Source organism: Eleutherodactylus coqui, chromosome 5, assembly GCF_035609145.1.
Source record: "Eleutherodactylus coqui strain aEleCoq1 chromosome 5, aEleCoq1.hap1, whole genome shotgun sequence".
Taxonomy (NCBI): Eukaryota; Metazoa; Chordata; class Amphibia; order Anura; family Eleutherodactylidae; genus Eleutherodactylus; species Eleutherodactylus coqui.
Genome location: NC_089841.1, coordinates 41,036,319 through 41,051,863, shown reverse-complemented (window position 1 = coordinate 41,051,863; position 15,545 = coordinate 41,036,319). Strand labels below are relative to the sequence as shown.

The 15,545-nt window shown below is 56.7% G+C and overlaps 78 pseudogenes; all 78 read left to right on the top strand.

Moving 5' to 3' along the window:
- Nucleotides 1-72: 72 nt before the first annotated feature.
- Nucleotides 73-191, top strand: LOC136629595 (5S ribosomal RNA; annotated as a pseudogene).
- An 80-nt stretch (nt 192-271) lies between these two features.
- Nucleotides 272-390, top strand: LOC136629254 (5S ribosomal RNA; annotated as a pseudogene).
- An 80-nt stretch (nt 391-470) lies between these two features.
- On the top strand, nt 471-589 carry LOC136629594 (5S ribosomal RNA; annotated as a pseudogene).
- An 80-nt stretch (nt 590-669) lies between these two features.
- Nucleotides 670-788, top strand: LOC136630902 (5S ribosomal RNA; annotated as a pseudogene).
- An 80-nt stretch (nt 789-868) lies between these two features.
- LOC136629871 (5S ribosomal RNA) lies at nt 869-987 on the top strand (annotated as a pseudogene).
- An 80-nt stretch (nt 988-1,067) lies between these two features.
- LOC136629593 (5S ribosomal RNA) lies at nt 1,068-1,186 on the top strand (annotated as a pseudogene).
- An 80-nt stretch (nt 1,187-1,266) lies between these two features.
- On the top strand, nt 1,267-1,385 carry LOC136631295 (5S ribosomal RNA; annotated as a pseudogene).
- Nucleotides 1,386-1,465: 80 nt separating this feature from the next.
- Nucleotides 1,466-1,584, top strand: LOC136630076 (5S ribosomal RNA; annotated as a pseudogene).
- Nucleotides 1,585-1,664: 80 nt separating this feature from the next.
- LOC136630901 (5S ribosomal RNA) lies at nt 1,665-1,783 on the top strand (annotated as a pseudogene).
- An 80-nt stretch (nt 1,784-1,863) lies between these two features.
- Nucleotides 1,864-1,982, top strand: LOC136629870 (5S ribosomal RNA; annotated as a pseudogene).
- Nucleotides 1,983-2,062: 80 nt separating this feature from the next.
- On the top strand, nt 2,063-2,181 carry LOC136629591 (5S ribosomal RNA; annotated as a pseudogene).
- An 80-nt stretch (nt 2,182-2,261) lies between these two features.
- Nucleotides 2,262-2,380, top strand: LOC136631283 (5S ribosomal RNA; annotated as a pseudogene).
- Nucleotides 2,381-2,460: 80 nt separating this feature from the next.
- On the top strand, nt 2,461-2,579 carry LOC136630073 (5S ribosomal RNA; annotated as a pseudogene).
- An 80-nt stretch (nt 2,580-2,659) lies between these two features.
- On the top strand, nt 2,660-2,778 carry LOC136629590 (5S ribosomal RNA; annotated as a pseudogene).
- An 80-nt stretch (nt 2,779-2,858) lies between these two features.
- LOC136631272 (5S ribosomal RNA) lies at nt 2,859-2,977 on the top strand (annotated as a pseudogene).
- An 80-nt stretch (nt 2,978-3,057) lies between these two features.
- Nucleotides 3,058-3,176, top strand: LOC136629589 (5S ribosomal RNA; annotated as a pseudogene).
- Nucleotides 3,177-3,256: 80 nt separating this feature from the next.
- On the top strand, nt 3,257-3,375 carry LOC136630735 (5S ribosomal RNA; annotated as a pseudogene).
- Nucleotides 3,376-3,455: 80 nt separating this feature from the next.
- LOC136629587 (5S ribosomal RNA) lies at nt 3,456-3,574 on the top strand (annotated as a pseudogene).
- Nucleotides 3,575-3,654: 80 nt separating this feature from the next.
- Nucleotides 3,655-3,773, top strand: LOC136629586 (5S ribosomal RNA; annotated as a pseudogene).
- Nucleotides 3,774-3,853: 80 nt separating this feature from the next.
- On the top strand, nt 3,854-3,972 carry LOC136631261 (5S ribosomal RNA; annotated as a pseudogene).
- An 80-nt stretch (nt 3,973-4,052) lies between these two features.
- On the top strand, nt 4,053-4,171 carry LOC136629937 (5S ribosomal RNA; annotated as a pseudogene).
- Nucleotides 4,172-4,251: 80 nt separating this feature from the next.
- On the top strand, nt 4,252-4,370 carry LOC136629585 (5S ribosomal RNA; annotated as a pseudogene).
- An 80-nt stretch (nt 4,371-4,450) lies between these two features.
- Nucleotides 4,451-4,569, top strand: LOC136629584 (5S ribosomal RNA; annotated as a pseudogene).
- Nucleotides 4,570-4,649: 80 nt separating this feature from the next.
- LOC136629583 (5S ribosomal RNA) lies at nt 4,650-4,768 on the top strand (annotated as a pseudogene).
- Nucleotides 4,769-4,848: 80 nt separating this feature from the next.
- On the top strand, nt 4,849-4,967 carry LOC136629969 (5S ribosomal RNA; annotated as a pseudogene).
- Nucleotides 4,968-5,047: 80 nt separating this feature from the next.
- LOC136629836 (5S ribosomal RNA) lies at nt 5,048-5,166 on the top strand (annotated as a pseudogene).
- Nucleotides 5,167-5,246: 80 nt separating this feature from the next.
- Nucleotides 5,247-5,365, top strand: LOC136629582 (5S ribosomal RNA; annotated as a pseudogene).
- Nucleotides 5,366-5,445: 80 nt separating this feature from the next.
- Nucleotides 5,446-5,564, top strand: LOC136629581 (5S ribosomal RNA; annotated as a pseudogene).
- Nucleotides 5,565-5,644: 80 nt separating this feature from the next.
- On the top strand, nt 5,645-5,763 carry LOC136631249 (5S ribosomal RNA; annotated as a pseudogene).
- Nucleotides 5,764-5,843: 80 nt separating this feature from the next.
- LOC136631236 (5S ribosomal RNA) lies at nt 5,844-5,962 on the top strand (annotated as a pseudogene).
- An 80-nt stretch (nt 5,963-6,042) lies between these two features.
- On the top strand, nt 6,043-6,161 carry LOC136629579 (5S ribosomal RNA; annotated as a pseudogene).
- Nucleotides 6,162-6,241: 80 nt separating this feature from the next.
- On the top strand, nt 6,242-6,360 carry LOC136629578 (5S ribosomal RNA; annotated as a pseudogene).
- An 80-nt stretch (nt 6,361-6,440) lies between these two features.
- On the top strand, nt 6,441-6,559 carry LOC136631225 (5S ribosomal RNA; annotated as a pseudogene).
- Nucleotides 6,560-6,639: 80 nt separating this feature from the next.
- On the top strand, nt 6,640-6,758 carry LOC136629577 (5S ribosomal RNA; annotated as a pseudogene).
- An 80-nt stretch (nt 6,759-6,838) lies between these two features.
- On the top strand, nt 6,839-6,957 carry LOC136629968 (5S ribosomal RNA; annotated as a pseudogene).
- Nucleotides 6,958-7,037: 80 nt separating this feature from the next.
- Nucleotides 7,038-7,156, top strand: LOC136629835 (5S ribosomal RNA; annotated as a pseudogene).
- Nucleotides 7,157-7,236: 80 nt separating this feature from the next.
- Nucleotides 7,237-7,355, top strand: LOC136629576 (5S ribosomal RNA; annotated as a pseudogene).
- Nucleotides 7,356-7,435: 80 nt separating this feature from the next.
- On the top strand, nt 7,436-7,554 carry LOC136630900 (5S ribosomal RNA; annotated as a pseudogene).
- Nucleotides 7,555-7,634: 80 nt separating this feature from the next.
- On the top strand, nt 7,635-7,753 carry LOC136629926 (5S ribosomal RNA; annotated as a pseudogene).
- An 80-nt stretch (nt 7,754-7,833) lies between these two features.
- LOC136629575 (5S ribosomal RNA) lies at nt 7,834-7,952 on the top strand (annotated as a pseudogene).
- Nucleotides 7,953-8,032: 80 nt separating this feature from the next.
- LOC136630147 (5S ribosomal RNA) lies at nt 8,033-8,151 on the top strand (annotated as a pseudogene).
- Nucleotides 8,152-8,231: 80 nt separating this feature from the next.
- Nucleotides 8,232-8,350, top strand: LOC136631214 (5S ribosomal RNA; annotated as a pseudogene).
- Nucleotides 8,351-8,430: 80 nt separating this feature from the next.
- Nucleotides 8,431-8,549, top strand: LOC136630072 (5S ribosomal RNA; annotated as a pseudogene).
- An 80-nt stretch (nt 8,550-8,629) lies between these two features.
- On the top strand, nt 8,630-8,748 carry LOC136629574 (5S ribosomal RNA; annotated as a pseudogene).
- An 80-nt stretch (nt 8,749-8,828) lies between these two features.
- Nucleotides 8,829-8,947, top strand: LOC136631202 (5S ribosomal RNA; annotated as a pseudogene).
- An 80-nt stretch (nt 8,948-9,027) lies between these two features.
- Nucleotides 9,028-9,146, top strand: LOC136629573 (5S ribosomal RNA; annotated as a pseudogene).
- Nucleotides 9,147-9,226: 80 nt separating this feature from the next.
- LOC136629571 (5S ribosomal RNA) lies at nt 9,227-9,345 on the top strand (annotated as a pseudogene).
- Nucleotides 9,346-9,425: 80 nt separating this feature from the next.
- LOC136629570 (5S ribosomal RNA) lies at nt 9,426-9,544 on the top strand (annotated as a pseudogene).
- Nucleotides 9,545-9,624: 80 nt separating this feature from the next.
- On the top strand, nt 9,625-9,743 carry LOC136631190 (5S ribosomal RNA; annotated as a pseudogene).
- An 80-nt stretch (nt 9,744-9,823) lies between these two features.
- LOC136629569 (5S ribosomal RNA) lies at nt 9,824-9,942 on the top strand (annotated as a pseudogene).
- An 80-nt stretch (nt 9,943-10,022) lies between these two features.
- Nucleotides 10,023-10,141, top strand: LOC136630899 (5S ribosomal RNA; annotated as a pseudogene).
- Nucleotides 10,142-10,221: 80 nt separating this feature from the next.
- LOC136629914 (5S ribosomal RNA) lies at nt 10,222-10,340 on the top strand (annotated as a pseudogene).
- Nucleotides 10,341-10,420: 80 nt separating this feature from the next.
- On the top strand, nt 10,421-10,539 carry LOC136629567 (5S ribosomal RNA; annotated as a pseudogene).
- Nucleotides 10,540-10,619: 80 nt separating this feature from the next.
- LOC136630146 (5S ribosomal RNA) lies at nt 10,620-10,738 on the top strand (annotated as a pseudogene).
- Nucleotides 10,739-10,818: 80 nt separating this feature from the next.
- LOC136631178 (5S ribosomal RNA) lies at nt 10,819-10,937 on the top strand (annotated as a pseudogene).
- An 80-nt stretch (nt 10,938-11,017) lies between these two features.
- Nucleotides 11,018-11,136, top strand: LOC136630071 (5S ribosomal RNA; annotated as a pseudogene).
- An 80-nt stretch (nt 11,137-11,216) lies between these two features.
- On the top strand, nt 11,217-11,335 carry LOC136629566 (5S ribosomal RNA; annotated as a pseudogene).
- Nucleotides 11,336-11,415: 80 nt separating this feature from the next.
- Nucleotides 11,416-11,534, top strand: LOC136631167 (5S ribosomal RNA; annotated as a pseudogene).
- Nucleotides 11,535-11,614: 80 nt separating this feature from the next.
- On the top strand, nt 11,615-11,733 carry LOC136629565 (5S ribosomal RNA; annotated as a pseudogene).
- Nucleotides 11,734-11,813: 80 nt separating this feature from the next.
- LOC136629564 (5S ribosomal RNA) lies at nt 11,814-11,932 on the top strand (annotated as a pseudogene).
- An 80-nt stretch (nt 11,933-12,012) lies between these two features.
- On the top strand, nt 12,013-12,131 carry LOC136631154 (5S ribosomal RNA; annotated as a pseudogene).
- An 80-nt stretch (nt 12,132-12,211) lies between these two features.
- Nucleotides 12,212-12,330, top strand: LOC136629563 (5S ribosomal RNA; annotated as a pseudogene).
- An 80-nt stretch (nt 12,331-12,410) lies between these two features.
- Nucleotides 12,411-12,529, top strand: LOC136630897 (5S ribosomal RNA; annotated as a pseudogene).
- Nucleotides 12,530-12,609: 80 nt separating this feature from the next.
- LOC136629903 (5S ribosomal RNA) lies at nt 12,610-12,728 on the top strand (annotated as a pseudogene).
- An 80-nt stretch (nt 12,729-12,808) lies between these two features.
- On the top strand, nt 12,809-12,927 carry LOC136629562 (5S ribosomal RNA; annotated as a pseudogene).
- Nucleotides 12,928-13,007: 80 nt separating this feature from the next.
- On the top strand, nt 13,008-13,126 carry LOC136630145 (5S ribosomal RNA; annotated as a pseudogene).
- An 80-nt stretch (nt 13,127-13,206) lies between these two features.
- LOC136631142 (5S ribosomal RNA) lies at nt 13,207-13,325 on the top strand (annotated as a pseudogene).
- Nucleotides 13,326-13,405: 80 nt separating this feature from the next.
- Nucleotides 13,406-13,524, top strand: LOC136630070 (5S ribosomal RNA; annotated as a pseudogene).
- Nucleotides 13,525-13,604: 80 nt separating this feature from the next.
- LOC136629561 (5S ribosomal RNA) lies at nt 13,605-13,723 on the top strand (annotated as a pseudogene).
- An 80-nt stretch (nt 13,724-13,803) lies between these two features.
- Nucleotides 13,804-13,922, top strand: LOC136631131 (5S ribosomal RNA; annotated as a pseudogene).
- An 80-nt stretch (nt 13,923-14,002) lies between these two features.
- LOC136629560 (5S ribosomal RNA) lies at nt 14,003-14,121 on the top strand (annotated as a pseudogene).
- Nucleotides 14,122-14,201: 80 nt separating this feature from the next.
- On the top strand, nt 14,202-14,320 carry LOC136629559 (5S ribosomal RNA; annotated as a pseudogene).
- Nucleotides 14,321-14,400: 80 nt separating this feature from the next.
- On the top strand, nt 14,401-14,519 carry LOC136629558 (5S ribosomal RNA; annotated as a pseudogene).
- An 80-nt stretch (nt 14,520-14,599) lies between these two features.
- Nucleotides 14,600-14,718, top strand: LOC136629555 (5S ribosomal RNA; annotated as a pseudogene).
- Nucleotides 14,719-14,798: 80 nt separating this feature from the next.
- On the top strand, nt 14,799-14,917 carry LOC136631119 (5S ribosomal RNA; annotated as a pseudogene).
- Nucleotides 14,918-14,997: 80 nt separating this feature from the next.
- LOC136630069 (5S ribosomal RNA) lies at nt 14,998-15,116 on the top strand (annotated as a pseudogene).
- Nucleotides 15,117-15,196: 80 nt separating this feature from the next.
- LOC136629554 (5S ribosomal RNA) lies at nt 15,197-15,315 on the top strand (annotated as a pseudogene).
- An 80-nt stretch (nt 15,316-15,395) lies between these two features.
- Nucleotides 15,396-15,514, top strand: LOC136631107 (5S ribosomal RNA; annotated as a pseudogene).
- Nucleotides 15,515-15,545: the final 31 nt, after the last annotated feature.

Sequence of the window (15,545 nt, the reverse complement as noted above, 5' to 3'; positions counted from 1 at the left end):
CGTGAGTAGGTTTCTTTCCGTTTCGGAGGTGCGTTCGCACTGCAGAAAGCCCATAGGAAAGGAGGAGGAGCTGTCAACGGGCATTCTAAGCTGAATGTGCCTGCTCTCGTCAGATCGCGGCCGCCAGCCAGCTTGAGGCCTGGCAAGTACCAGTATGGGTGACCGGCTGGGAATCCCAGGTCCCGTTGACTTTTAAGGCCGTGAGTAGGTTTCTTTCCTTTTCGGAGGTGCGTTCGCACTGCAGAAAGCCCATAGGAAAGGAGGAGGAGCTGTCAACGGGCATTCTAAGCTGAATGTGCCCGCTCTCGTCAGATCGCGGCCGCCAGCCAGCTTGAGGCCTGGCAAGTACCAGTATGGGTGACCGGCTGGGAATCCCAGGTCCCGTTGACTTTTAAGGCCGTGAGTAGGTTTCTTTCCTTTTCGGAGGTGCGTTCGCACTGCAGAAAGCCCATAGGAAAGGAGGTGGAGCTGTCAACGGGCATTCTAAGCTGAATGTGCCTGCTCTCGTCAGATCGCGGCCGCCAGCCAGCTTGAGGCCTGGCAAGTACCAGTATGGGTGACCGGCTGGGAATCCCAGGTCCCGTTGACTTTTAAGGCCGTGAGTAGGTTTCTTTCCTTTTCGGAGGTGCGTTCGCACTGCAGAAAGCCCATAGGAAAGGAGGAGGCGCTGTCAACGGGCATTCTAAGCTGAATGTGCCCGCTCTCGTCAGATCGCGGCCGCCAGCCAGCTTGAGGCTTGGCAAGTACCAGTATGGGTGACCGGCTGGGAATCCCAGGTCCCGTTGACTTTTAAGGCCTTGAGTAGGTTTCTTTCCTTTTCGGAGGTGCGTTCGCACTGCAGAAAGCCCATAGGAATGGAGGAGGAGCTGTCAACGGGCATTCTAAGCTGTATGTGCCCGCTCTCGTCAGATCGCGGCCGCCAGCCAGCTTGAGGCCTGGCAAGTACCAGTATGGGTGACTGGCTGGGAATCCCAGGTCCCGTTGACTTTTAAGGCCGTGAGTAGGTTTCTTTCCTTTTCGGAGGTGCGTTCGCACTGCAGAAAGCCCATAGGAAAGGAGGAGGAGCTGTCAACGGGCATTCTAAGCTGAATGTGCCTGCTCTCGTCAGATCGCGGCCGCCAGCCAGCTTGAGGCCTGGCAAGTACCAGTATGGGTGACCGGCTGGGAATCCCAGGTCCCGTTGACTTTTAAGGCCGTGAGTAGGTTTCTTTCCTTTTCGGAGGTGCGTTCGCACTGCAGAAAGCCCATAGGAAAGGAGGAGGAGCTGTCAACGGGCATTCTAAGCTGAATGTGCCCGCTCTCGTCAGATCGCGGCCGCCAGCCAGCTTGAGGCCTGGCAAGTACCAGTATGGGTGACCGGCTGGGAATCCCAGGTCCCGTTGACTTTTAAGGCCGTGAGTAGGTTTCTTTCCTTTTCGGAGGTGCGTTCGCACTGCAGAAAGCCCATAGGAAAGGAGGAAGAGCTATCAACGGGCATTCTAAGCTGAATGTGCCTGCTCTCGTCAGATCGCGGCCGCCAGCCAGCTTGAGGCCTGGCAAGTACCAGTATGGGTGACCGGCTGGGAATCCCAGGTCCCGTTGACTTTTAAGGCCGTGAGTAGGTTTCTTTCCTTTTCGGAGGTGCGTTCGCACTGCAGAAAGCCCATAGGAAAGGAGGAGGCGCTGTCAACGGGCATTCTAAGCTGAATGTGCCCGCTCTCGTCAGATCGCGGCCGCCAGCCAGCTTGAGGCTTGGCAAGTACCAGTATGGGTGACCGGCTGGGAATCCCAGGTCCCGTTGACTTTTAAGGCCTTGAGTAGGTTTCTTTCCTTTTCGGAGGTGCGTTCGCACTGCAGAAAGCCCATAGGAATGGAGGAGGAGCTGTCAACGGGCATTCTAAGCTGTATGTGCCCGCTCTCGTCAGATCGCGGCCGCCAGCCAGCTTGAGGCCTGGCAAGTACCAGTATGGGTGACTGGCTGGGAATCCCAGGTCCCGTTGACTTTTAAGGCCGTGAGTAGGTTTCTTTCCTTTTCGGAGGTGCGTTCGCACTGCAGAAAGCCCATAGGAAAGGAGGAGGAGCTGTCAACGGGCATTCTAAGCTGAATGTGCCTGCTCTCGTCAGATCGCGGCCGCCAGCCAGCTTGAGGCCTGGCAAGTACCAGTATGGGTGACCGGCTGGGAATCCCAGGTCCCGTTGACTTTTAAGGCCGTGAGTAGGTTTCTTTCCTTTTCGGAGGTGCGTTCGCACTGCAGAAAGCCCATAGGAAAGGAGGAGGAGCTGTCAACGGGCATTCTAAGCTGAATGTGCCCGCTCTCGTCAGATCGCGGCCGCCAGCCAGCTTGAGGCCTGGCAAGTACCAGTATGGGTGACCGGCTGGGAATCCCAGGTCCCGTTGACTTTTAAGGCCGTGAGTAGGTTTCTTTCCTTTTCGGAGGTGCGTTCGCACTGCAGAAAGCCCATAGGAAAGGAGGAAGAGCTATCAACGGGCATTCTAAGCTGAATGTGCCTGCTCTCGTCAGATCGCGGCCGCCAGCCAGCTTGAGGCCTGGCAAGTACCAGTATGGGTGACCGGCTGGGAATCCCAGGTCCCGTTGACTTTTAAGGCCGTGAGTAGGTTTCTTTCCTTTTCGGAGGTGCGTTCGCACTGCAGAAAGCCCATAGGAAAGGAGGAGGAGCTGTCAACGGGCATTCTAAGCTGAATGTGCCTGCTCTCGTCAGATCGCGGCCGCCAGCCAGCTTGAGGCCTGGCAAGTACCAGTATGGGTGACCGGCTGGGAATCCCAGGTCCCGTTGACTTTTAAGGCCATGGGTAGGTTTCTTTCCTTTTCGGAGGTGCGTTCGCACTGCAGAAAGCCCATAGGAAAGGAGGAGGAGCTGTCAACGGGCATTCTAAGCTGAATGTGCCCGCTCTCGTCAGATCGCGGCCGCCAGCCAGCTTGAGGCCTGGCAAGTACCAGTATGGGTGACCGGCTGGGAATCCCAGGTCCCGTTGACTTTTAAGGCCGTGAGTAGGTTTCTTTCCTTTTCGGAGGTGCGTTCGCACTGCAGAAAGCCCATAGGAAAGGAGGAGGAGCTGTCAACGGGCATTCTAAGCTGAATGTGCCTGCTCTCGTCAGATCGCGGCCGCCAGCCAGCTTGAGGCCTGGCAAGTACCAGTATGGGTGACCGGCTGGGAATCCCAGGTCCCGTTGACTTTTAAGGCCGTGAGTAGGTTTCTTTCCTTTTCGGAGGTGCGTTCGCACTGCAGAAAGCCCATAGGAAAGGAGGAGGAGCTGTCAACGGGCATTCTAAGCTGAATGTGCCTGCTCTCGTCAGATCGCGGCCGCCAGCCAGCTTGAGGCCTGGCAAGTACCAGTATGGGTGAGCGGCTGGGAATCCCAGGTCCCGTTGACTTTTAAGGCCGTGAGTAGGTTTCTTTCCTTTTCGGAGGTGCGTTCGTACTGCAGAAAGCCCATAGGAAAGGAGGAGGAGCTGTCAACGGGCATTCTAAGCTGAATGTGCCTGCTCTCGTCAGATCGCGGCCGCCAGCCAGCTTGAGGCCTGGCAAGTACCAGTATGGGTGACCGGCTGGGAATCCCAGGTCCCGTTGACTTTTAAGGCCGTGAGTAGGTTTCTTTCCTTTTCGGAGGTGAGTTCGCACTGCAGAAAGCCCATAGGAAAGGAGGAGGAGCTGTCAACGGGCATTCTAAGCTGAATGTGCCTGCTCTCGTCAGATCGCGGCCGCCAGCCAGCTTGAGGCCTGGCAAGTACCAGTATGGGTGACCGGCTGGGAATCCCAGGTCCCGTTGACTTTTAAGGCCGTGAGTAGGTTTCTTTCCTTTTCGGAGGTGCGTTCGCACTGCAGAAAGCCCATAGGAAAGGAGGAGGAGCTGTCAACGGGCATTCTAAGCTGAATGTGCCCGCTCTCGTCAGATCGCGGCCGCCAGCCAGCTTGAGGCCTGGCAAGTACCAGTATGGGTGACCGGCTGGGAATCCCAGGTCCCGTTGACTTTTAAGGCCATGGGTAGGTTTCTTTCCTTTTCGGAGGTGCGTTCGCACTGCAGAAAGCCCATAGGAAAGGAGGAAGAGCTGTCAACGGGCATTCTAAGCTGTATGTGCCCGCTCTCGTCAGATCGCGGCCGCCAGCCAGCTTGAGGCCTGGCAAGTACCAGTATGGGTGACCGGCTGGGAATCCCAGGTCCCGTTGACTTTTAAGGCCGTGAGTAGGTTTCTTTCCTTTTCGGAGGTGCGTTCGCACTGCAGAAAGCCCATAGGAAAGGAGGAGGAGCTGTCAACGGGCATTCTAAGCTGAATGTGCCTGCTCTCGTCAGATCGCGGCCGCCAGCCAGCTTGAGGCCTGGCAAGTACCAGTATGGGTGACCGGCTGGGAATCCCAGGTCCCGTTGACTTTTAAGGCCGTGAGTAGGTTTCTTTCCTTTTCGGAGGTGCGTTCGCACTGCAGAAAGCCCATAGGAAAGGAGGAGGAGCTGTCAACGGGCATTCTAAGCTGAATGTGCCTGCTCTCGTCAGATCGCGGCCGCCAGCCAGCTTGAGGCCTGGCAAGTACCAGTATGGGTGACCGGCTGGGAATCCCAGGTCCCGTTGACTTTTAAGGCCGTGAGTAGGTTTCTTTCCTTTTCGGAGGTGCGTTCGCACTGCAGAAAGCCCATAGGAAAGGAGGAGGAGCTGTCAACGGGCATTCTAAGCTGAATGTGCCTGCTCTCGTCAGATCGCGGCCGCCAGCCAGCTTGAGGCCTGGCAAGTACCAGTATGGGTGACCGGCTGGGAATCCCAGGTCCCGTTGACTTTTAAGGCCATGAGTAGGTTTCTTTCCTTTTCGGAGGTGCGTTCGCACTGCAGAAAGCCCATAGGAAAGGAGGAGGAGCTGTCAACGGGCATTCTAAGCTGAATGTGCCTGCTCTCGTCAGATCGCGGCCGCCAGCCAGCTTGAGGCCTGGCAAGTACCAGTATGGGTGACCGGCTGGGAATCCCAGGTCCCGTTGTCTTTTAAGGCCGTGAGTAGGTTTCTTTCCTTTTCGGAGGTGCGTTCGCACTGCAGAAAGCCCATAGGAAAGGAGGAGGAGCTGTCAACGGGCATTCTAAGCTGAATGTGCCTGCTCTCGTCAGATCGCTGCCGCCAGCCAGCTTGAGGCCTGGCAAGTACCAGTATGGGTGACCGGCTGGGAATCCCAGGTCCCGTTGACTTTTAAGGCCGTGAGTAGGTTTCTTTCCTTTTCGGAGGTGCGTTCGCACTGCAGAAAGCCCATAGGAAAGGAGGAGGAGCTGTCAACGGGCATTCTAAGCTGAATGTGCCTGCTCTCGTCAGATCGCGGCCGCCAGCCAGCTTGAGGCCTGGCAAGTACCAGTATGGGTGACCGGCTGGGAATCCCAGGTCCCGTTGACTTTTAAGGCCGTGAGTAGGTTTCTTTCCGTTTCGGAGGTGCGTTCGCACTGCAGAAAGCCCATAGGAAAGGAGGAGGAGCTGTCAACGGGCATTCTAAGCTGAATGTGCCTGCTCTCGTCAGATCGCGGCCGCCAGCCAGCTTGAGGCCTGGCAAGTACCAGTATGGGTGACCGGCTGGGAATCCCAGGTCCCGTTGACTTTTAAGGCCGTGAGTAGGTTTCTTTCCTTTTCGGAGGTGCGTTCGCACTGCAGAAAGCCCATAGGAAAGGAGGAGGAGCTGTCAACGGGCATTCTAAGCTGAATGTGCCCGCTCTCGTCAGATCGCGGCCGCCAGCCAGCTTGAGGCCTGGCAAGTACCAGTATGGGTGACCGGCTGGGAATCCCAGGTCCCGTTGACTTTTAAGGCCGTGAGTAGGTTTCTTTCCTTTTCGGAGGTGCGTTCGCACTGCAGAAAGCCCATAGGAAAGGAGGAGGAGCTGTCAACGGGCATTCTAAGCTGAATGTGCCCGCTCTCGTCAGATCGCGGCCGCCAGCCAGCTTGAGGCCTGGCAAGTACCAGTATGGGTGACCGGCTGGGAATCCCAGGTCCCGTTGACTTTTAAGGCCTTGAGTAGGTTTCTTTCCTTTTCGGAGGTGCGTTCGCACTGCAGAAAGCCCATAGGAAAGGAGGAAGAGCTGTCAACGGGCATTCTAAGCTGAATGTGCCTGCTCTCGTCAGATCGCGGCCGCCAGCCAGCTTGAGGCCTGGCAAGTACCAGTATGGGTGACCGGCTGGGAATCCCAGGTCCCGTTGACTTTTAAGGCCGTGAGTAGGTTTCTTTCCTTTTCGGAGGTGAGTTCGCACTGCAGAAAGCCCATAGGAAAGGAGGAGGAGCTGTCAACGGGCATTCTAAGCTGAATGTGCCTGCTCTCGTCAGATCGCGGCCGCCAGCCAGCTTGAGGCCTGGCAAGTACCAGTATGGGTGACCGGCTGGGAATCCCAGGTCCCGTTGACTTTTAAGGCCGTGAGTAGGTTTCTTTCCTTTTCGGAGGTGCGTTCGCACTGCAGAAAGCCCATAGGAAAGGAGGAGGAGCTGTCAACGGGCATTCTAAGCTGAATGTGCCCGCTCTCGTCAGATCGCGGCCGCCAGCCAGCTTGAGGCCTGGCAAGTACCAGTATGGGTGACCGGCTGGGAATCCCAGGTCCCGTTGACTTTTAAGGCCGTGTGTAGGTTTCTTTCCTTTTCGGAGGTGCGTTCGCACTGCAGAAAGCCCATAGGAAAGGAGGAGGAGCTGTCAACGGGCATTCTAAGCTGAATGTGCCTGCTCTCGTCAGATCGCGGCCGCCAGCCAGCTTGAGGCCTGGCAAGTACCAGTATGGGTGACCGGCTGGGAATCCCAGGTCCCGTTGACTTTTAAGGCCATGAGTAGGTTTCTTTCCTTTTCGGAGGTGCGTTCGCACTGCAGAAAGCCCATAGGAAAGGAGGAGGAGCTGTCAACGGGCATTCTAAGCTGAATGTGCCTGCTCTCGTCAGATCGCGGCCGCCAGCCAGCTTGAGGCCTGGCAAGTACCAGTATGGGTGACCGGCTGGGAATCCCAGGTCCCGTTGTCTTTTAAGGCCGTGAGTAGGTTTCTTTCCTTTTCGGAGGTGCGTTCGCACTGCAGAAAGCCCATAGGAAAGGAGGAGGAGCTGTCAACGGGCATTCTAAGCTGAATGTGCCTGCTCTCGTCAGATCGCTGCCGCCAGCCAGCTTGAGGCCTGGCAAGTACCAGTATGGGTGACCGGCTGGGAATCCCAGGTCCCGTTGACTTTTAAGGCCGTGAGTAGGTTTCTTTCCTTTTCGGAGGTGCGTTCGCACTGCAGAAAGCCCATAGGAAAGGAGGAGGAGCTGTCAACGGGCATTCTAAGCTGAATGTGCCTGCTCTCGTCAGATCGCGGCCGCCAGCCAGCTTGAGGCCTGGCAAGTACCAGTATGGGTGACCGGCTGGGAATCCCAGGTCCCGTTGACTTTTAAGGCCGTGAGTAGGTTTCTTTCCTTTTCGGAGGTGCGTTCGCACTGCAGAAAGCCCATAGGAAAGGAGGAGGCGCTGTCAACGGGCATTCTAAGCTGAATGTGCCCGCTCTCGTCAGATCGCGGCCGCCAGCCAGCTTGAGGCTTGGCAAGTACCAGTATGGGTGACCGGCTGGGAATCCCAGGTCCCGTTGACTTTTAAGGCCTTGAGTAGGTTTCTTTCCTTTTCGGAGGTGCGTTCGCACTGCAGAAAGCCCATAGGAAAGGAGGAGGAGCTGTCAACGGGCATTCTAAGCTGTATGTGCCCGCTCTCGTCAGATCGCGGCCGCCAGCCAGCTTGAGGCCTGGCAAGTACCAGTATGGGTGACCGGCTGGGAATCCCAGGTCCCGTTGACTTTTAAGGCCGTGAGTAGGTTTCTTTCCTTTTCGGAGGTGCGTTCGCACTGCAGAAAGCCCATAGGAAAGGAGGAGGAGCTGTCAACGGGCATTCTAAGCTGAATGTGCCTGCTCTCGTCAGATCGCGGCCGCCAGCCAGCTTGAGGCCTGGCAAGTACCAGTATGGGTGACCGGCTGGGAATCCCAGGTCCCGTTGACTTTTAAGGCCGTGAGTAGGTTTCTTTCCTTTTCGGAGGTGAGTTCGCACTGCAGAAAGCCCATAGGAAAGGAGGAGGAGCTGTCAACGGGCATTCTAATCTGAATGTGCCTGCTCTCGTCAGATCGCGGCCGCCAGCCAGCTTGAGGCCTGGCAAGTACCAGTATGGGTGACCGGCTGGGAATCCCAGGTCCCGTTGACTTTTAAGGCCGTGAGTAGGTTTCTTTCCTTTTCGGAGGTGCGTTCGCACTGCAGAAAGCCCATAGGAAAGGAGGAGGAGCTGTCAACGGGCATTCTAAGCTGAATGTGCCCGCTCTCGTCAGATCGCGGCCGCCAGCCAGCTTGAGGCCTGGCAAGTACCAGTATGGGTGACCGGCTGGGAATCCCAGGTCCCGTTGACTTTTAAGGCCGTGAGTAGGTTTCTTTCCTTTTCGGAGGTGCGTTCGCACTGCAGAAAGCCCATAGGAAAGGAGGAAGAGCTATCAACGGGCATTCTAAGCTGAATGTGCCTGCTCTCGTCAGATCGCGGCCGCCAGCCAGCTTGAGGCCTGGCAAGTACCAGTATGGGTGACCGGCTGGGAATCCCAGGTCCCGTTGACTTTTAAGGCCGTGAGTAGGTTTCTTTCCTTTTCGGAGGTGCGTTCGCACTGCAGAAAGCCCATAGGAAAGGAGGAGGAGCTGTCAACGGGCATTCTAAGCTGAATGTGCCTGCTCTCGTCAGATCGCGGCCGCCAGCCAGCTTGAGGCCTGGCAAGTACCAGTATGGGTGACCGGCTGGGAATCCCAGGTCCCGTTGACTTTTAAGGCCATGAGTAGGTTTCTTTCCTTTTCGGAGGTGCGTTCGCACTGCAGAAAGCCCATAGGAAAGGAGGAGGAGCTGTCAACGGGCATTCTAAGCTGAATGTGCCCGCTCTCGTCAGATCGCGGCCGCCAGCCAGCTTGAGGCCTGGCAAGTACCAGTATGGGTGACCGGCTGGGAATCCCAGGTCCCGTTGACTTTTAAGGCCGTGAGTAGGTTTCTTTCCTTTTCGGAGGTGCGTTCGCACTGCAGAAAGCCCATAGGAAAGGAGGAGGAGCTGTCAACGGGCATTCTAAGCTGAATGTGCCTGCTCTCGTCAGATCGCGGCCGCCAGCCAGCTTGAGGCCTGGCAAGTACCAGTATGGGTGACCGGCTGGGAATCCCAGGTCCCGTTGACTTTTAAGGCCGTGAGTAGGTTTCTTTCCTTTTCGGAGGTGCGTTCGCACTGCAGAAAGCCCATAGGAAAGGAGGAGGAGCTGTCAACGGGCATTCTAAGCTGAATGTGCCTGCTCTCGTCAGATCGCGGCCGCCAGCCAGCTTGAGGCCTGGCAAGTACCAGTATGGGTGACCGGCTGGGAATCCCAGGTCCCGTTGACTTTTAAGGCCGTGAGTAGGTTTCTTTCCTTTTCGGAGGTGCGTTCGCACTGCAGAAAGCCCATAGGAAAGGAGGAGGCGCTGTCAACGGGCATTCTAAGCTGAATGTGCCTGCTCTCGTCAGATCGCGGCCGCCAGCCAGCTTGAGGCCTGGCAAGTACCAGTATGGGTGACCGGCTGGGAATCCCAGGTCCCGTTGACTTTTAAGGCCGTGAGTAGGTTTCTTTCCTTTTCGGAGGTGCGTTCGCACTGCAGAAAGCCCATAGGAAAGGAGGAGGAGCTGTCAACGGGCATTCTAAGCTGAATGTGCCCGCTCTCGTCAGATCGCGGCCGCCAGCCAGCTTGAGGCCTGGCAAGTACCAGTATGGGTGACCGGCTGGGAATCCCAGGTCCCGTTGACTTTTAAGGCCGTGAGTAGGTTTCTTTCCTTTTCGGAGGTGCGTTCGCACTGCAGAAAGCCCATAGGAAAGGAGGAGGAGCTGTCAACGGGCATTCTAAGCTGAATGTGCCTGCTCTCGTCAGATCGCGGCCGCCAGCCAGCTTGAGGCCTGGCAAGTACCAGTATGGGTGACCGGCTGGGAATCCCAGGTCCCGTTGACTTTTAAGGCCGTGAGTAGGTTTCTTTCCTTTTCGGAGGTGCGTTCGCACTGCAGAAAGCCCATAGGAAAGGAGGAGGCGCTGTCAACGGGCATTCTAAGCTGAATGTGCCCGCTCTCGTCAGATCGCGGCCGCCAGCCAGCTTGAGGCTTGGCAAGTACCAGTATGGGTGACCGGCTGGGAATCCCAGGTCCCGTTGACTTTTAAGGCCTTGAGTAGGTTTCTTTCCTTTTCGGAGGTGCGTTCGCACTGCAGAAAGCCCATAGGAAAGGAGGAGGAGCTGTCAACGGGCATTCTAAGCTGTATGTGCCCGCTCTCGTCAGATCGCGGCCGCCAGCCAGCTTGAGGCCTGGCAAGTACCAGTATGGGTGACCGGCTGGGAATCCCAGGTCCCGTTGACTTTTAAGGCCGTGAGTAGGTTTCTTTCCTTTTCGGAGGTGCGTTCGCACTGCAGAAAGCCCATAGGAAAGGAGGAGGAGCTGTCAACGGGCATTCTAAGCTGAATGTGCCTGCTCTCGTCAGATCGCGGCCGCCAGCCAGCTTGAGGCCTGGCAAGTACCAGTATGGGTGACCGGCTGGGAATCCCAGGTCCCGTTGACTTTTAAGGCCGTGAGTAGGTTTCTTTCCTTTTCGGAGGTGAGTTCGCACTGCAGAAAGCCCATAGGAAAGGAGGAGGAGCTGTCAACGGGCATTCTAATCTGAATGTGCCTGCTCTCGTCAGATCGCGGCCGCCAGCCAGCTTGAGGCCTGGCAAGTACCAGTATGGGTGACCGGCTGGGAATCCCAGGTCCCGTTGACTTTTAAGGCCGTGAGTAGGTTTCTTTCCTTTTCGGAGGTGCGTTCGCACTGCAGAAAGCCCATAGGAAAGGAGGAGGAGCTGTCAACGGGCATTCTAAGCTGAATGTGCCCGCTCTCGTCAGATCGCGGCCGCCAGCCAGCTTGAGGCCTGGCAAGTACCAGTATGGGTGACCGGCTGGGAATCCCAGGTCCCGTTGACTTTTAAGGCCGTGAGTAGGTTTCTTTCCTTTTCGGAGGTGCGTTCGCACTGCAGAAAGCCCATAGGAAAGGAGGAAGAGCTATCAACGGGCATTCTAAGCTGAATGTGCCTGCTCTCGTCAGATCGCGGCCGCCAGCCAGCTTGAGGCCTGGCAAGTACCAGTATGGGTGACCGGCTGGGAATCCCAGGTCCCGTTGACTTTTAAGGCCGTGAGTAGGTTTCTTTCCTTTTCGGAGGTGCGTTCGCACTGCAGAAAGCCCATAGGAAAGGAGGAGGAGCTGTCAACGGGCATTCTAAGCTGAATGTGCCTGCTCTCGTCAGATCGCGGCCGCCAGCCAGCTTGAGGCCTGGCAAGTACCAGTATGGGTGACCGGCTGGGAATCCCAGGTCCCGTTGACTTTTAAGGCCATGAGTAGGTTTCTTTCCTTTTCGGAGGTGCGTTCGCACTGCAGAAAGCCCATAGGAAAGGAGGAGGAGCTGTCAACGGGCATTCTAAGCTGAATGTGCCCGCTCTCGTCAGATCGCGGCCGCCAGCCAGCTTGAGGCCTGGCAAGTACCAGTATGGGTGACCGGCTGGGAATCCCAGGTCCCGTTGACTTTTAAGGCCGTGAGTAGGTTTCTTTCCTTTTCGGAGGTGCGTTCGCACTGCAGAAAGCCCATAGGAAAGGAGGAGGAGCTGTCAACGGGCATTCTAAGCTGAATGTGCCTGCTCTCGTCAGATCGCGGCCGCCAGCCAGCTTGAGGCCTGGCAAGTACCAGTATGGGTGACCGGCTGGGAATCCCAGGTCCCGTTGACTTTTAAGGCCGTGAGTAGGTTTCTTTCCTTTTCGGAGGTGCGTTCGCACTGCAGAAAGCCCATAGGAAAGGAGGAGGCGCTGTCAACGGGCATTCTAAGCTGAATGTGCCTGCTCTCGTCAGATCGCGGCCGCCAGCCAGCTTGAGGCCTGGCAAGTACCAGTATGGGTGACCGGCTGGGAATCCCAGGTCCCGTTGACTTTTAAGGCCGTGAGTAGGTTTCTTTCCTTTTCGGAGGTGCGTTCGCACTGCAGAAAGCCCATAGGAAAGGAGGAGGAGCTGTCAACGGGCATTCTAAGCTGAATGTGCCCGCTCTCGTCAGATCGCGGCCGCCAGCCAGCTTGAGGCCTGGCAAGTACCAGTATGGGTGACCGGCTGGGAATCCCAGGTCCCGTTGACTTTTAAGGCCGTGAGTAGGTTTCTTTCCTTTTCGGAGGTGCGTTCGCACTGCAGAAAGCCCATAGGAAAGGAGGAGGAGCTGTCAACGGGCATTCTAAGCTGAATGTGCCTGCTCTCGTCAGATCGCGGCCGCCAGCCAGCTTGAGGCCTGGCAAGTACCAGTATGGGTGACCGGCTGGGAATCCCAGGTCCCGTTGACTTTTAAGGCCGTGAGTAGGTTTCTTTCCTTTTCGGAGGTGCGTTCGCACTGCAGAAAGCCCATAGGAAAGGAGGAGGCGCTGTCAACGGGCATTCTAAGCTGAATGTGCCCGCTCTCGTCAGATCGCGGCCGCCAGCCAGCTTGAGGCTTGGCAAGTACCAGTATGGGTGACCGGCTGGGAATCCCAGGTCCCGTTGACTTTTAAGGCCTTGAGTAGGTTTCTTTCCTTTTCGGAGGTGCGTTCGCACTGCAGAAAGCCCATAGGAAAGGAGGAGGAGCTGTCAACGGGCATTCTAAGCTGTATGTGCCCGCTCTCGTCAGATCGCGGCCGCCAGCCAGCTTGAGGCCTGGCAAGTACCAGTATGGGTGACCGGCTGGGAATCCCAGGTCCCGTTGACTTTTAAGGCCGTGAGTAGGTTTCTTTCCTTTTCGGAGGTGCGTTCGCACTGCAGAAAGCCCATAGGAAAGGAGGAGGAGCTGTCAACGGGCATTCTAAGCTGAATGTGCCTGCTCTCGTCAGATCGCGGCCGCCAGCCAGCTTGAGGCCTGGCAAGTACCAGTATGGGTGACCGGCTGGGAATCCCAGGTCCCGTTGACTTTTAAGGCCGTGAGTAGGTTTCTTTCCTTTTCGGAGGTGAGTTCGCACTGCAGAAAGCCCATAGGAAAGGAGGAGGAGCTGTCAACGGGCATTCTAATCTGAATGTGCCTGCTCTCGTCAGATCGCGGCCGCCAGCCAGCTTGAGGCCTGGCAAGTACCAGTATGGGTGACCGGCTGGGAATCCCAGGTCCCGTTGACTTTTAAGGCCGTGAGTAGGTTTCTTTCCTTTTCGGAGGTGCGTTCGCACTGCAGAAAGCCCATAGGAAAGGAGGAGGAGCTGTCAACGGGCATTCTAAGCTGAATGTGCCCGCTCTCGTCAGATCGCGGCCGCCAGCCAGCTTGAGGCCTGGCAAGTACCAGTATGGGTGACCGGCTGGGAATCCCAGGTCCCGTTGACTTTTAAGGCCGTGAGTAGGTTTCTTTCCTTTTCGGAGGTGCGTTCGCACTGCAGAAAGCCCATAGGAAAGGAGGAAGAGCTATCAACGGGCATTCTAAGCTGAATGTGCCTGCTCTCGTCAGATCGCGGCCGCCAGCCAGCTTGAGGCCTGGCAAGTACCAGTATGGGTGACCGGCTGGGAATCCCAGGTCCCGTTGACTTTTAAGGCCGTGAGTAGGTTTCTTTCCTTTTCGGAGGTGCGTTCGCACTGCAGAAAGCCCATAGGAAAGGAGGAGGAGCTGTCAACGGGCATTCTAAGCTGAATGTGCCTGCTCTCGTCAGATCGCGGCCGCCAGCCAGCTTGAGGCCTGGCAAGTACCAGTATGGGTGACCGGCTGGGAATCCCAGGTCCCGTTGACTTTTAAGGCCATGAGTAGGTTTCTTTCCTTTTCGGAGGTGCGTTCGCACTGCAGAAAGCCCATAGGAAAGGAGGAGGAGCTGTCAACGGGCATTCTAAGCTGAATGTGCCCGCTCTCGTCAGATCGCGGCCGCCAGCCAGCTTGAGGCCTGGCAAGTACCAGTATGGGTGACCGGCTGGGAATCCCAGGTCCCGTTGACTTTTAAGGCCGTGAGTAGGTTTCTTTCCTTTTCGGAGGTGCGTTCGCACTGCAGAAAGCCCATAGGAAAGGAGGAGGAGCTGTCAACGGGCATTCTAAGCTGAATGTGCCTGCTCTCGTCAGATCGCGGCCGCCAGCCAGCTTGAGGCCTGGCAAGTACCAGTATGGGTGACCGGCTGGGAATCCCAGGTCCCGTTGACTTTTAAGGCCGTGAGTAGGTTTCTTTCCTTTTCGGAGGTGCGTTCGCACTGCAGAAAGCCCATAGGAAAGGAGGAGGAGCTGTCAACGGGCATTCTAAGCTGAATGTGCCTGCTCTCGTCAGATCGCGGCCGCCAGCCAGCTTGAGGCCTGGCAAGTACCAGTATGGGTGACCGGCTGGGAATCCCAGGTCCCGTTGACTTTTAAGGCCGTGAGTAGGTTTCTTTCCTTTTCGGAGGTGCGTTCGCACTGCAGAAAGCCCATAGGAAAGGAGGAGGCGCTGTCAACGGGCATTCTAAGCTGAATGTGCCTGCTCTCGTCAGATCGCGGCCGCCAGCCAGCTTGAGGCCTGGCAAGTACCAGTATGGGTGACCGGCTGGGAATCCCAGGTCCCGTTGACTTTTAAGGCCGTGAGTAGGTTTCTTTCCTTTTCGGAGGTGAGTTCGCACTGCAGAAAGCCCATAGGAAAGGAGGAGGAGCTGTCAACGGGCATTCTAAGCTGAATGTGCCTGCTCTCGTCAGATCGCGGCCGCCAGCCAGCTTGAGGCCTGGCAAGTACCAGTATGGGTGACCGGCTGGGAATCCCAGGTCCCGTTGACTTTTAAGGCCGTGAGTAGGTTTCTTTCCTTTTCGGAGGTGCGTTCGCACTGCAGAAAGCCCATAGGAAAGGAGGAGGAGCTGTCAACGGGCATTCTAAGCTGAATGTGCCCGCTCTCGTCAGATCGCGGCCGCCAGCCAGCTTGAGGCCTGGCAAGTACCAGTATGGGTGACCGGCTGGGAATCCCAGGTCCCGTTGACTTTTAAGGCCGTGAGTAGGTTTCTTTCCTTTTCGGAGGTGCGTTCGCACTGCAGAAAGCCCATAGGAAAGGAGGAAGAGCTATCAACGGGCATTCTAAGCTGAATGTGCCTGCTCTCGTCAGATCGCGGCCGCCAGCCAGCTTGAGGCCTGGCAAGTACCAGTATGGGTGACCGGCTGGGAATCCCAGGTCCCGTTGACTTTTAAGGCCGTGAGTAGGTTTCTTTCCTTTTTGGAGGTGCGTTCGCACTGCAGAAAGCCCATAGGAAAGGAGGAGGAGCTGTCAACGGGCATTCTAAGCTGAATGTGCCTGCTCTCGTCAGATCGCGGCCGCCAGCCAGCTTGAGGCCTGGCAAGTACCAGTATGGGTGACCGGCTGGGAATCCCAGGTCCCGTTGACTTTTAAGGCCATGAGTAGGTTTCTTTCCTTTTCGGAGGTGCGTTCGCACTGCAGAAAGCCCATAGGAAAGGAGGAGGAGCTGTCAACGGGCATTCTAAGCTGAATGTGCCCGCTCTCGTCAGATCGCGGCCGCCAGCCAGCTTGAGGCCTGGCAAGTACCAGTATGGGTGACCGGCTGGGAATCCCAGGTCCCGTTGACTTTTAAGGCCGTGAGTAGGTTTCTTTCCTTTT